This window comes from Condylura cristata, unplaced genomic scaffold (assembly GCF_000260355.1).
Source record: "Condylura cristata isolate star-nosed mole 26May11 unplaced genomic scaffold, ConCri1.0 scaffold00020, whole genome shotgun sequence".
NCBI lineage: Eukaryota > Metazoa > Chordata > Mammalia > Eulipotyphla > Talpidae > Condylura > Condylura cristata.
The window spans coordinates 19667778-19679586 of record NW_004567121.1 but is presented as its reverse complement, the minus strand read 5'-3'; the positions used below and the strand labels follow the sequence as shown (position 1 = coordinate 19679586).

At 39.4% G+C, this 11809-nt stretch overlaps 1 long non-coding RNA gene across 1 annotated transcript in view; it reads right to left on the bottom strand.

Moving 5' to 3' along the window:
• Nucleotides 1-4481: 4481 nt before the first annotated feature.
• Nucleotides 4482-11809, bottom strand: part of LOC105853888 — a 70589-nt gene continuing 63261 nt past the window's right edge. The window contains exon 5 of the long non-coding RNA XR_001145642.1: nt 4482-5334. This is a non-coding gene — a long non-coding RNA (uncharacterized LOC105853888). The remainder of the gene's footprint in view (nt 5335-11809) is intronic.

Below are 11809 nucleotides of genomic sequence, written 5' to 3'. Positions count from 1 at the left end.
ACCCCGTTTTTGCAACTCGCCGCTAGCCAGAGACTCGACCGCCCAACGCCCGCCGCGAGCCGCCGGGAGCCGTTGCTGCCCAGCGGCCGTTAGCGCTGTTGGACCAGCCACAGGCCAGCCGCGAAGTGAACGCCCGCGGGAGATGCGATGTGCAGTGGGCCAGAGCTGCGGATGTTAATCTCCCTCCCGCTAATTTAAATGCTCTAATTACTCCTTCATGGGAGGGTGAGAAAGATGTCTCCAGCCCCTCAGATATAATACCTCATGCATGCACCCCTAAATCTGCAGGGGGTGAAAATCGCGAAAGTAGCGTTCTCGTGTTGTGTGCAGAATCTAATAGCAGTGGTGGACTCTCCCGGCCCCTAACTAGATAGTGAAGAACTGCAGTCGACACGTACTGAGAGCGGCGAGGTGCAAGCTGTAGAAGACACCTCCACTTGGGGTAACGTCAGTGCGATCAAGTTAGCACTCATTTGTAACCGACCCCCCTTTCCTGACCGTCACACTTAGCTGTGTCAGTTCCTGCTCCCATGAAATGTGCTTTAAAATCTTACTCTTCTCCACAGCCCTTTCTGTTCTGGTAGATCTACTTCAAGTCTAGTTTTTCAAAGATATGAACGTCTCATAAAAATTGTTTGTCCTTCGAGCCACAGCTCACTTCCTCTACGGAGCGCTGACGACTCCGAGTTGCCTGCAGCTTGCCTCTTTTTGCAAAAGGGCCCTTTATACCTACTTCTTAGGATGTTCTTTTTTAAACACTAGGAGCTCCTGAAGACGAACTGTGCCCCTTTGGTCGACCAACCCAGTTCCTGCTCAGTCCTAGGCATGAATTTGGTACTCAACAATGCTGCATGGGTGGGAAATAAGGTCCAATATGCCCTTCAGGAAAGAAACCACAGACAGGCACCTAACTGGCTTCTATGACTTCAAGCTTGGAGGACTGCCTAGGATCAAGAGTCATTTAAGTGTTTTTTACATGTTAAGTGATTCTTATTTTTGGCCCTCCACTGCTCCCCTAAGCTGCTCCCCTAAATGCCGTTCTTCTTTGCCTAACCCTGGATCTTCCTTTCTTGTGTGGATTGTTCCTCCCTAGCCTTGTTCTCTCTCCTTTCCAAAGTTATTTCCTCCAGAAAAGCCATTTTTATTGCTGACAGTGCTTTAATATACACTGTTTTGTACTTTATAATTTACATTGCCTGTCATCTTGAATTCAAGTTGCAAGCATTGTCTTTGATACCATGCAGCTACATCGAATTTGTCTTTGATTGCAGGTGTACAATGAAAAAAATGGAACTGAAAAACAATTAGAAATCTATTTTTTGAAATGAAGATCCAATGAAAATGAACAAAAGAAAAATCAAAAGAATAAACTGCAAAGCTAGAAACAGATGAGGAACTGTATTGGCAGCACACTGGGAAGAAGAAAGGAACTGGAAGGCCTTATACAATTATTCCAAATATTTTATATGATGGGGAAAATGTTTTAAATTTTCAGTCTACATCCAGCCTATGGACTAAGTTTAAAATGTATCTGTGTTCCATGTCTTTTGCAGCAACTTGGATGGAGCTGAAAAAGATCATGCTTAGTGAGATAAGCCAGAAAGAGAAAGAAAAATACCGGATGGTTTCACTCATAGCAGGAGTATAATGGACCAGGCGAGAAAATAACAAAAATAATGAACAACCATACACCAGAGACATTTTGCGAGGGTGGAGTGGGGAATGGGATCAAAGGGGGGGGGGGGAAATGCACGGGATTATGGTGATGACACACGGGTGACTTGGTGATGGGAAACCCGCGGGGATTACAATTGAGATGGAAAAAATGTACAAAATGATGTAAAAATAAACTTTTGAAAAAAAATGTATCTGTGTTCATAAGGAAACCCAGTCTTGGTGAACCTTGCTGCTGTACTTAGCATTTACTTCACTAACAGGAAACAATATGAAATATTAAACTCAATTCCTTTTTGAATAGTCTAGTCAAACTATTAGAATAAGAAGGAAGTAACATTGAGAAAACATATGTAAAGGACATAGGTCAGTACACTGACATGGGTAACCTTTGAGTTTGTTGCAGATGAGCTGCTCAAACAGTACTTTAATAAGGGAAGTGCTAAGTAGCTGATCACCAAACCAGGAGAAAAACTAAAGAAGGCATAAATTATTTTCTGCATGATTTAACTTAGATAAGATAAAGAAATTACACAGTAGCCAGAAAAGCCTAAGGAACCCCAAAAGAGGATGTAAATGCAGTTACCATCTGAAATCTCTTTTGCACTACAAACAGCATCAGACCTTCGGCCAATTGTCTGAATGCTTGATTGGACTGACTGCTGCTGACTCGGGTAGGCAGCATCCAAGAACTCCCATTATCACAATTCAAAAAGATTCAGGGATTATAGGTGGGATAGTCATGGTTTTTTATAATCTAGCCCCAAATTGCCCTTTTGTTTTATATCTCACTGCTGATGTATGTAAAGGTATTTATAAGTCTCTGTGATGAGGGACTAGGAAACTGAGTTGGTCCCTGCCTCTCAAAGTTTACAATCAAATTGGGGAAACAAAGCACATACCCAAGAGAGTGGCTACAGTTACATACATATGTAAGAACAACAGTACATAAAATGTGCCAGGCACAGTGCTAACCACTACAAGAGTAATATCAGTAAGCCCAGACAATCCATCTAACAGACATTTTTATTACTATGCCCATTGTACAATTTTTAAAAATCTAGGAGAGGTTAAGAAACCTGCTGAGAGACACAGTTAACTACAGAACCAAGCAATCTGATTCCAAAATACTCTTCATCATGAAGAAGTATAGTTGATATTGTGTTATTTACAATACATACAGATTAACTTATAGTCACATATAGCACTAGTTCACCAATTTCTACCAGGGCTTACATAGCTGTAATTCTGGAAGAGGGTGAGTAGGTTATAGTTTCCACCATTCTCACTGATAAAAGGAAATTCATATAATACATTGTTTTAAGTGTCCATTTTAAATTTTAACTTCTACATGAGGAATACATCCTCTAAACAAGAGGTGCAAAATAAAAGCTTTTCACACTAAAACTCAATTCCCAATATTTCTATTTCATACCAAATTTGTTTCCTACCCCACCTCCAGCAAAATTCAAATGTCAGTTTCATGCACACCTTAATTGTGAGCCACATTTCCAAAAGATTGGAACTGTAGATGGATATTTTAATTAAGTTATACTTAACATGAAATCCATCCTAGAATGAAGTCCATTCACAGGCAGATCAACTAGTCAGTCCCTGTAAAACTGTCAATCCTGAGCATACTGTCAATCCTGAGCATCCAGAACATATTATTTGTGATGATAGAACTTTCTTTGTCTATCTGAGAGCATCACGGAGCACTGTAAAACAAACTGGCCCCTTTGATTCAATCCATAGCTGATTAAGGTGAAGAGGAGTCATGGCTCCAAGGGGAAATACCTCAAGTACCATTAGCTCACTGTGCAATCAAGTGTAACCACAGTGGTATTCTCTTACACACAGTATTCATATGCACATCTGCTTTTGAACTAGAGCTACCTTCACATTTGACCTCTATGAAAAATTATCATTTGTGATAAAATCTGCAAAAATAAAATACATTGATCTAGAATGACTGGTCATATCCCAGCTAATGATAGTTAAATTTGGATTCTTGTCATCAGTTTTAGTCTTAGAAAGTCTAAGACTAGTCTTAGATTTAAATGGCTTTCATTTTTCTCTTTGATGCATGTAAACTGTGTTTTACACACCTTTAAAAATTATTTTTTTAAGATTTATTTACTTAGGCATACAGACCTGGGATACAGGCACAGGCACAGGTGTGGTGAGAGGATTCACCAGAGACAGAGTGGGAGCAGAACAGGTAGATCAAAGTACACTGCTGAGGGGAGCAGCAGGCAGGTCAGGAGAGGTCTGTCTTACCATGTGAATCATCACCTCTAGGGCGGGGGATTGAACTCATGCTGAAGTGGCTTTAGCTTCTTAGTGCTGTGCTTTTAACCCACTGCACCACCAGGGAGGGCCCTAAAAATTAGTTTTACACAATAAAACCATAGCACAGTTAAGAGGATATAGAATTGACCAAAATAAATTTATTGTGCATATGAAAATACAGGTAAAGTTACCAGTTATTGCACAAATTTAATAAAAGCACATAATAGGTAGTTCAAGGAAAAAAAGCACATAAAGTATGTAAACTGCTAATTACGCCTATGCTATTTCAAAGACTGATCTATAATTTGACTTTTTCCTTACCCATTTTTGAAATGAGTTCATTTTCAAAATATAATTCCACTTTTCAAAAAGCTGAACACATATGAATCATTCTGTGCACTGGATGTACAAATATATGTACAATTTAAATTTGTAAATCAACCACTGTGCTAAATGTGAGAAAAGCACATTTAATGAAAGATTTACTGTTACGAATATTTTCCAAAAGTGAACATTCCTTTCTTAAAGTGAGTAACCACTCTCTCTCTGGCTTACCTTTAAGAACAACATTATATGAAAATCAAAATTACATAACTGAGAATTAGGCAAACAATAATAATTTTCTTTAAAGGTGCTATCTTAAGCATCCAATGTTGGAAATTTTCTAAGTTAAATTATAAATAAGTAGCATTGTGTAGCACTTTACTATGTACCAAAGCAATCTCAAATATATGTGATTCTCATAAAAAACCTACAAGGTAGACAGAACGGCTCCTTACATCTCCATTGGACAGATGAAGTTTGGAAAAACTAGTCTCCAATTTTCCATCTTTTTTTCACTCTCCCAATGAAGACATGATTAGATTGGAAGTGAAATGTTTCATGTTTGTGTCCTATTAGGAGGAGAACTACCCTAGGACTCTAGCTTTTAAAGCAACAAGTAATGTTTGTGAGCAAAAAGTATTTTACAAACCTGAAAAGTATATATGTGATCTATATTTACGCTATCTACGCACAGATATATGCACCTATTCAAAGACCTTCGAAACATAGTTGCTATGTAAGGCAATGAATACATGAGTGATCCTGAAAACAGAGAGGACTGTATCATTAATTTTCATGGATCAGAGCTGCCATCACCACTACCTACCCTCAGTCTGAAGCACTTTCTTTCAAATTATTATATAAGAAAGACAATCTTCTATTTTGCCTGATTTTGGTATCTCTTGGTTGTCTCAGTTTCTTGCCTAACCTAACCTATCTATGTTAGACACTTCAGGGAGGGAAACTGGATTACTGGAAACCACAGCTTGAAAAAATACTTTACATATTCTCTTTCACTCTTCAGCTCTTGTGTAGTTGTTGTCTCTAGAAATAAAAAAAAAAAAATCCATCAGTTCATTCCTTGTATCCCTATAAAAGAAAAACTAGTGTTATCTTGCAAGAGACTGCTTTTTCATCTTAGCTGAGAACAACCATATATTTTTCCCAGACCTTTGATATTTTGTCTCTTACCATTGACCTTAGCAGATATTTCTAGCAGAATCACACAGCAGGACGAAAAATCTTTAAGTCATTAAGGATAATGATTTACCTTAAGAACCAGTTGCAACATGAGTGCTAATAGTTTTATGGGAGCACATAATTTTTTTTTGCTGTCGTCTGCCCTTATAAGTCAATCACATTCAGTTAATAATCACTTCATATGTTACTAATGTTACTGTTCTCCGTTCATTCAATACCCGTTTATAACATACATTTTCAACCTGACCCTGGGAGAAGCATATGCCTACGGAGATGAGGATAAGTAAGACATCACAATTTTTTCTGTGCCCATGTCAAGAACGTAAGTCTTAAAGAAGGCTAAGGATATCATTACCATTCCCCACCACCACCACAGACTTACACGAGACTTTCAACAACAACAAAAAAATGGTAGGGGACATAACTAGCATAATGAGAGAGTTGTCTGTATTCAAGATATCACCTTATTTATTCAAAAAGCTGAAACTGTCAGGTATGATTTCCCCCCAGCGCCATTACTTCCCACTACAAAATTATAGCAGTAAAAACTGTAGTGAAGAGCATACTTTCATTTTCTTTTATAAGCTATTAGTAATGTACTTTGCCAAAGTTAACATTAAGTCCCTTTATCAACAGTCACAAAATAAAAACCCTTTATCAAAGCAATTTTACTCATAAGAATTTAAGTTCAAACTAACAGAAGCTAGCTATATGAAGCTGTTCATTACACATTATGCTATCTGAGAGTAAGGAAACCATTAGATAAATTATGATTGTGAGCTAGATAAAATAAAGGATAATTGTAAGAATCTTGTAACAATAAAAAAGGATTCGTTATTTAAGGGACAATTAAAAAAAAACACAATTGTGTGTGTGCATGTGTGTTTCTCAACCTTGACACTATTGACATCTTGGATTGGATAATTATTTCTCTGAAAGGACCATGACTATAGCATGTATAGTATCTTGATTCATTTCCACTAGATGCCAGGAGCACTACCTGCCATCAGTGTCACCAGACATTCCTAATTCTGCCTTAGTGGACAAAATTGCCCCCTGCTGAGGTCCCTGCTGAACCTATGGATAGTGTATCTTCTGTATCTTTTAAATTTTTTAATATTTTTGCAATAAAAACATTAGGACATTAAAATAAAATTGAACAATGTTTTGATTTATAAACACATAAAAATTTATCTTTAAAGATTAATACACATATTATTATTAGAGATCATTTTAATCTTCCCTCTATAATTACATCATTAAAAAATTTTATTTAGATGCTTGCAAATCATTGTTCAGAAATCCATAAAACCTAATTATATGTGATTTATACAGGAAGGACACAATGATGCCTTCCTGAACCAGCATCATTTTTATTCTGCCAAATGCTTTCTGTAGCTAGCCCACATTCAGAATTGCTGCAGATTTCAAAGAGAACTTTGCATAAGAAAAAAAATGAACTCTGAATTATTTCATCACTGATAGTGATCTCTGGATTTGAGGAACTACTTAATGTACATTTGGTTTCAATGAAAATGTTTGTAAAAATATTTTAACAATGCCCAGTTTTATTAAAAATTATACTAATAGGCCCTCCCTGGAGCCATCATAGCCACTGCAGCATGAGTTCCATCCCCAGCCAGGGAGGTGACACACATGGCACAGCAGACCTCTCCTGACCTGCCCACGGCTCCCCTCAGCAGTGTATTTCAGTACATCTGCCTGTTCTGCTCCCCACTCTGTCTCTGGTGAATCTTCTCACCCCACCCCCACCACACACCTCTGACCTAGTTCCCTGTATGCAAAAATAACTTCTTTAAAAACAGTTAAACTTGGTGGGCAGTTCATGGGGATTACAACTGAGATGGAAAATGGCACAAAATGATGTAAAAATGGCACATTATGATATAAAAATAAAGTATTATATTACTTTAAAAAATTTAAACTAAGGATTATAGCAGCTAACATTTGCAGAATATAGTGCTCAAGCTTCCATTTAATGGGTGAAAAATGGAACCTCAGGTATGAAGGTGTGCTGGGAAATACAGCAAGTATGTCACATAGACAAAAGAGCAGGTAAGCTGTCTAGCACTGTATGGCTGGGAAAGAATAAAAAATTGTCAACATTTATGTAGCCATTCTGTTCCTGTTCTACTAGAACAGATGATTAAAAACTTTTAAAATTCTCAATGATATTCTGAAAAGAAATATAGGAAGTGGGTGTGGGTAGTAATTACACACCTTTTCCTGTCCTAGGGCATATACTGTCTTTAAACTTGTTAACAAACACAGGGTGTTTGACATTTGAATTAGCAAGCTAATGCTGGAGGATTTGAATGCTGAGAAAGAAAGGAAGAGAAAACATTGTGAACAAAAATCTGGAGAGAGGAAAGTCAAAAGCTGAGTCTCACCGTCCCTCACTTCTACTCCATCCTGATCCATGTGGACTTATGTTCTTGTGACAAGTGTTAGAAATTGCAAAACCCTTCTCCTGATACTCTGAGTACATACGGAACTGTTTTGAGACCCAGGTAGTGAAGAACAGAGTTGGCTGAGGCATCGTCTTCATTTCTGCAGGGGTGGAGTAAAGCTAAGGCGTAACGTGCTTATAGGGGAGGGCAGCAGAAGAGCAGAATTGACATGGGGCCAGTCATCAGGCTAAGAGCTTCAGATTCTGAGCAAGGAACTGCCATCAGGAGTCTGGGTCGCCTACAGGAATATAAGCAGATTTGTTCCTACACACATGCAAGAAACCAGTCACAACTCCCATATTGTCTGCTGGAGATTTCGTGGAGGGGAGTTATGGAGGCCTTTTTTTTTTTTTTAAGATTTATTTATTTATTCATATGGAACTGGGGTACAGGCCAGTGGAGAGTGAGAGGATTCACCAGAGATAGAGAGAGGAGCAGAACAGATCGATAAAGTACACTGCTGAGGGGAGCAGTGGGCGGGTCAGGAGAGGTTTGCTCGCCATGTGGATTGCCTCCGGGGCAGGCGGGGATCGAACTCATGCAGAGGTGGCTTTAGCTTCTCAGTGCTGTGCTTTAACCCGCTGTGCCACCAGGGAAGGCCCTATGGAGGGCTTTTAAGTAGACATGTATTGTTAATGTGATTTTGGTTTCCACAGACTGACTAGGTGTGAACAATCATATCTGATTTAGAAAAAAATCCCATTGGTTCCCTGTTTCATATTCCGCAAGTATCCCTCACTTTATAAAGCAAATCGTTCAGAAAAGTTAACTCTACACAAATTGTAGAACAAACTTATTTCTACATAATAAAGTCTTTAAGTATAATTTACGTACATAGTAACCACTACATTTCTTCCAGTAAGAGAAAAAATTCCAATGAATTGGATTTAAAACGCGTGATAGGAAGGCTAAGTCAGAGCTTGCTGGTATTGATGAGCCAGAAAGGGCACCTCCCCTGGTTGAAAATCATTCCTCCATTTTAGCCAATGCCATGGTCTCTCATGATCACAGCTACCAAATTTGTAATCTGGATTTATGAAACTGAAAGACTGAGTTTGTGGGCCTTCCCTGGTGGCACAACAGGTTAGAGCACAGCATTATGAAGCTATCCGTAGCCACTGCAGCATGAGTTCAATCCCCTGCCAGGGAGCTGACCTTTCCTGTCTTGCTCACTTGCCCCCCTCAGCAGTGTATTTCCGTACACTTTCTGTTCCGCTCCCCACTCTGTCTCTGGTGAATTTTATCAGTGACCGCACCTTTGGCCTGTACCCCAGTTCTTGTACACACAGACTGACTAGGTGTGAAGAACAGTATAAATAAATAAATCTTTTTTTTAAAAAAGTGACTTTGTAATAGCATTGTGTCTGCAGCACTACAATCACTACAGCAAGTTAAAATCTGCTTTAAATGATGTAGAACAAATCCATTCCACAGTCATTCTAAAAGCTTAGAATGTTTTTGTTGTTGTTGTTATTGTTATTGTATAATGGAGGGAGGTTTTCTATGAGAAACCCAATTAGGGTTTTGACTGGGGCTGAGTTCTCCCTCAGGGATACACGGCATCAAAAGAGTATAAGTGACTGGGTCCCACCAAGCAGAATCCCCTGTCCCCTTAGTGACATTGCTTCTTTCAGAGCTGTGTATGTGACCTAGCAAAACCTATCTGGATCACTTTGGGGGTTTTTTTTGTCAAAGCTGTTGGGAAAGACTGCTATTTTTGCTGCATTTACTAAACTGAAATCATAGACTTCTGGGCTGGAGAAGCACAGAGATAACGCAACCTGGAGACAGAGAAGCTGCCCTGATAATCATTTAAAACCTGGACCCAGTTATATCTGAAGCCCACTCCATCATGACTCCCCTTTCTGTTCCGGTCCACTCTGGAGCAGTAAAAAAATTCCAGTTAGGTCCCCTGATAGCCAGACTACCTGTGGACTAAGCCCCAAACTTGTTATTTACTTCATTTGTATATGGCCTTTGTCAGTATCTCAGAGTATTCCACTGGCTGAACTCTTGTGGGAAAGAGCACTTTACACGATGAACAAAGTTTCATTAACCCTAACCAGGTTAAATTCTCACTGTGTTCTCAGTTCCCCTTGGTTTTGTGCTCACAAAAACGGACATTCTGCAATTGCTTGTTTCCTCTCTCCCTTTACGTCTTCTTGACTAACATGTTCATTTTGCCTGAATTTACTAACTTAATATTACTGCTACTATGTAGATAGCTTTTCTTCCTCCTACATAGATTATCTCTCTGAACTTTTCTTTAGAACTAATTGTTCATTCAACCCTCCCACCCCCACCCCCAAACCTCCTGTCATAAGCCAATAAGTTCTTCTTTCGCTTTAGTCTGTTTGGGTAGAATTTCTTTCACTAAAAAGTAATTCAAACTCCTGCCACAATTGGCTGACCTATGAAACCCCTCAGCGAGGTGTTTTATTCCTACAGTCACTTACTGGGATGTTCAATACCATCTGAATTGGGGTTCAAAACTAGTTTGGCTAGAAAAAAAAAAGAAGAAAACCATGCAGGAGTGACCACATACCTGTGACACTCGTAAAATAACAGCAAAGATAGACGGTAAACAGGGACTAGCCCCCAATAACAACTTGAAGAGAAAACAAACACAGCAAATTCTACAAGTTTATGGAAGATGAAAAATGCTTGTAGGAGGAATAACTAAATAGTACAGAGGAAACTGAATTCTAAGCTTCTCAGAGGAGAAACTGCAAAGAAAAATCTAGGAGCTGAGAGTCTCAGTGTTTGCATGCAGCACGATCCATAAAAGGCAAAAGCAAGTCTAAGGTGTGAGTCTAAGGTGAGTGTCAGCTAAAGATTCTCTGCTAGAGAAACTGGACGGTGGCATTAGCGTGTCCCCACTAACAAGGTTGGTTGGCTCTCCATCATCTTACAAAACTGATATCAGTGTACTCAGAGTTTCTGAAGAGCTTTTTTAAGACTCTTAAAAATTAACAGCCAGGCCCTCCCTCCTGGCGCAGCGGGTTATAGCACAGCACCAAGAAACTAAAGCCACTTCCGCATGAGTTCGATTCCCACCTGCCCCGGAGGTGACCACATGGCGTGGCAGACCTCTCCTGACCCGCCCGCTGCTCCCCTCAGCAGTGTACTTCGTTGATCTGCCTGTTCTACTCCCCACTCTGTCTCTGGCGAAGCCTCTCGCCACCCCTGAGCCTCTGGCCTGTACCCCATTCTGTATGCACAAATAAATAAATCTTTTAAAAAAAAAAATTAACGGCCAGTCATTTGAGGTAAACCTGTCATGGGAAAACAAGTCCCAAAACAAAGAAAAACAAAATTCGGGTGTTGGAAGTCAGAGTTCTTGACCCTGGATGGTGTCAAGTATAGTTACAATCACTGTCTGTGAGGCTGTGTAATCAACAGTTAGTGCAATTCTGCCCAGAGTCTCACATCAGCAGTGACTGTAGGAATAAAACACCTCTCTGAGGGGCTTCACTTACATTTAGTTGCAAATAACAGAAAACCAGACTGCAATGGCTCACACAAGTAACAATTTATTTTTCTCACATAACAAGAAGATGGAGGCAAAAGCTATAGGCAGTGTTCAATATCTCAGTTATATCAGAGATGGGTGATAACCTCTATGAGTTTCTCACTCTTCTCCCCACCCACAGAGAAGCTGCCCTGATAATCATTTAAAACCTGGACCCAGTTATATCTGAAGCCCACTCCATCATGACTCCTCATTGTGCACCGTACCATGCCAGAACAGTTAAAAAATTCCAGTTAGGTCCCCTGATAGCCAGACTACCTGTGGACTAAGCCCCAAACTTGTTATTTACTTCATTTGTATATGGCCTTTGTCAGTA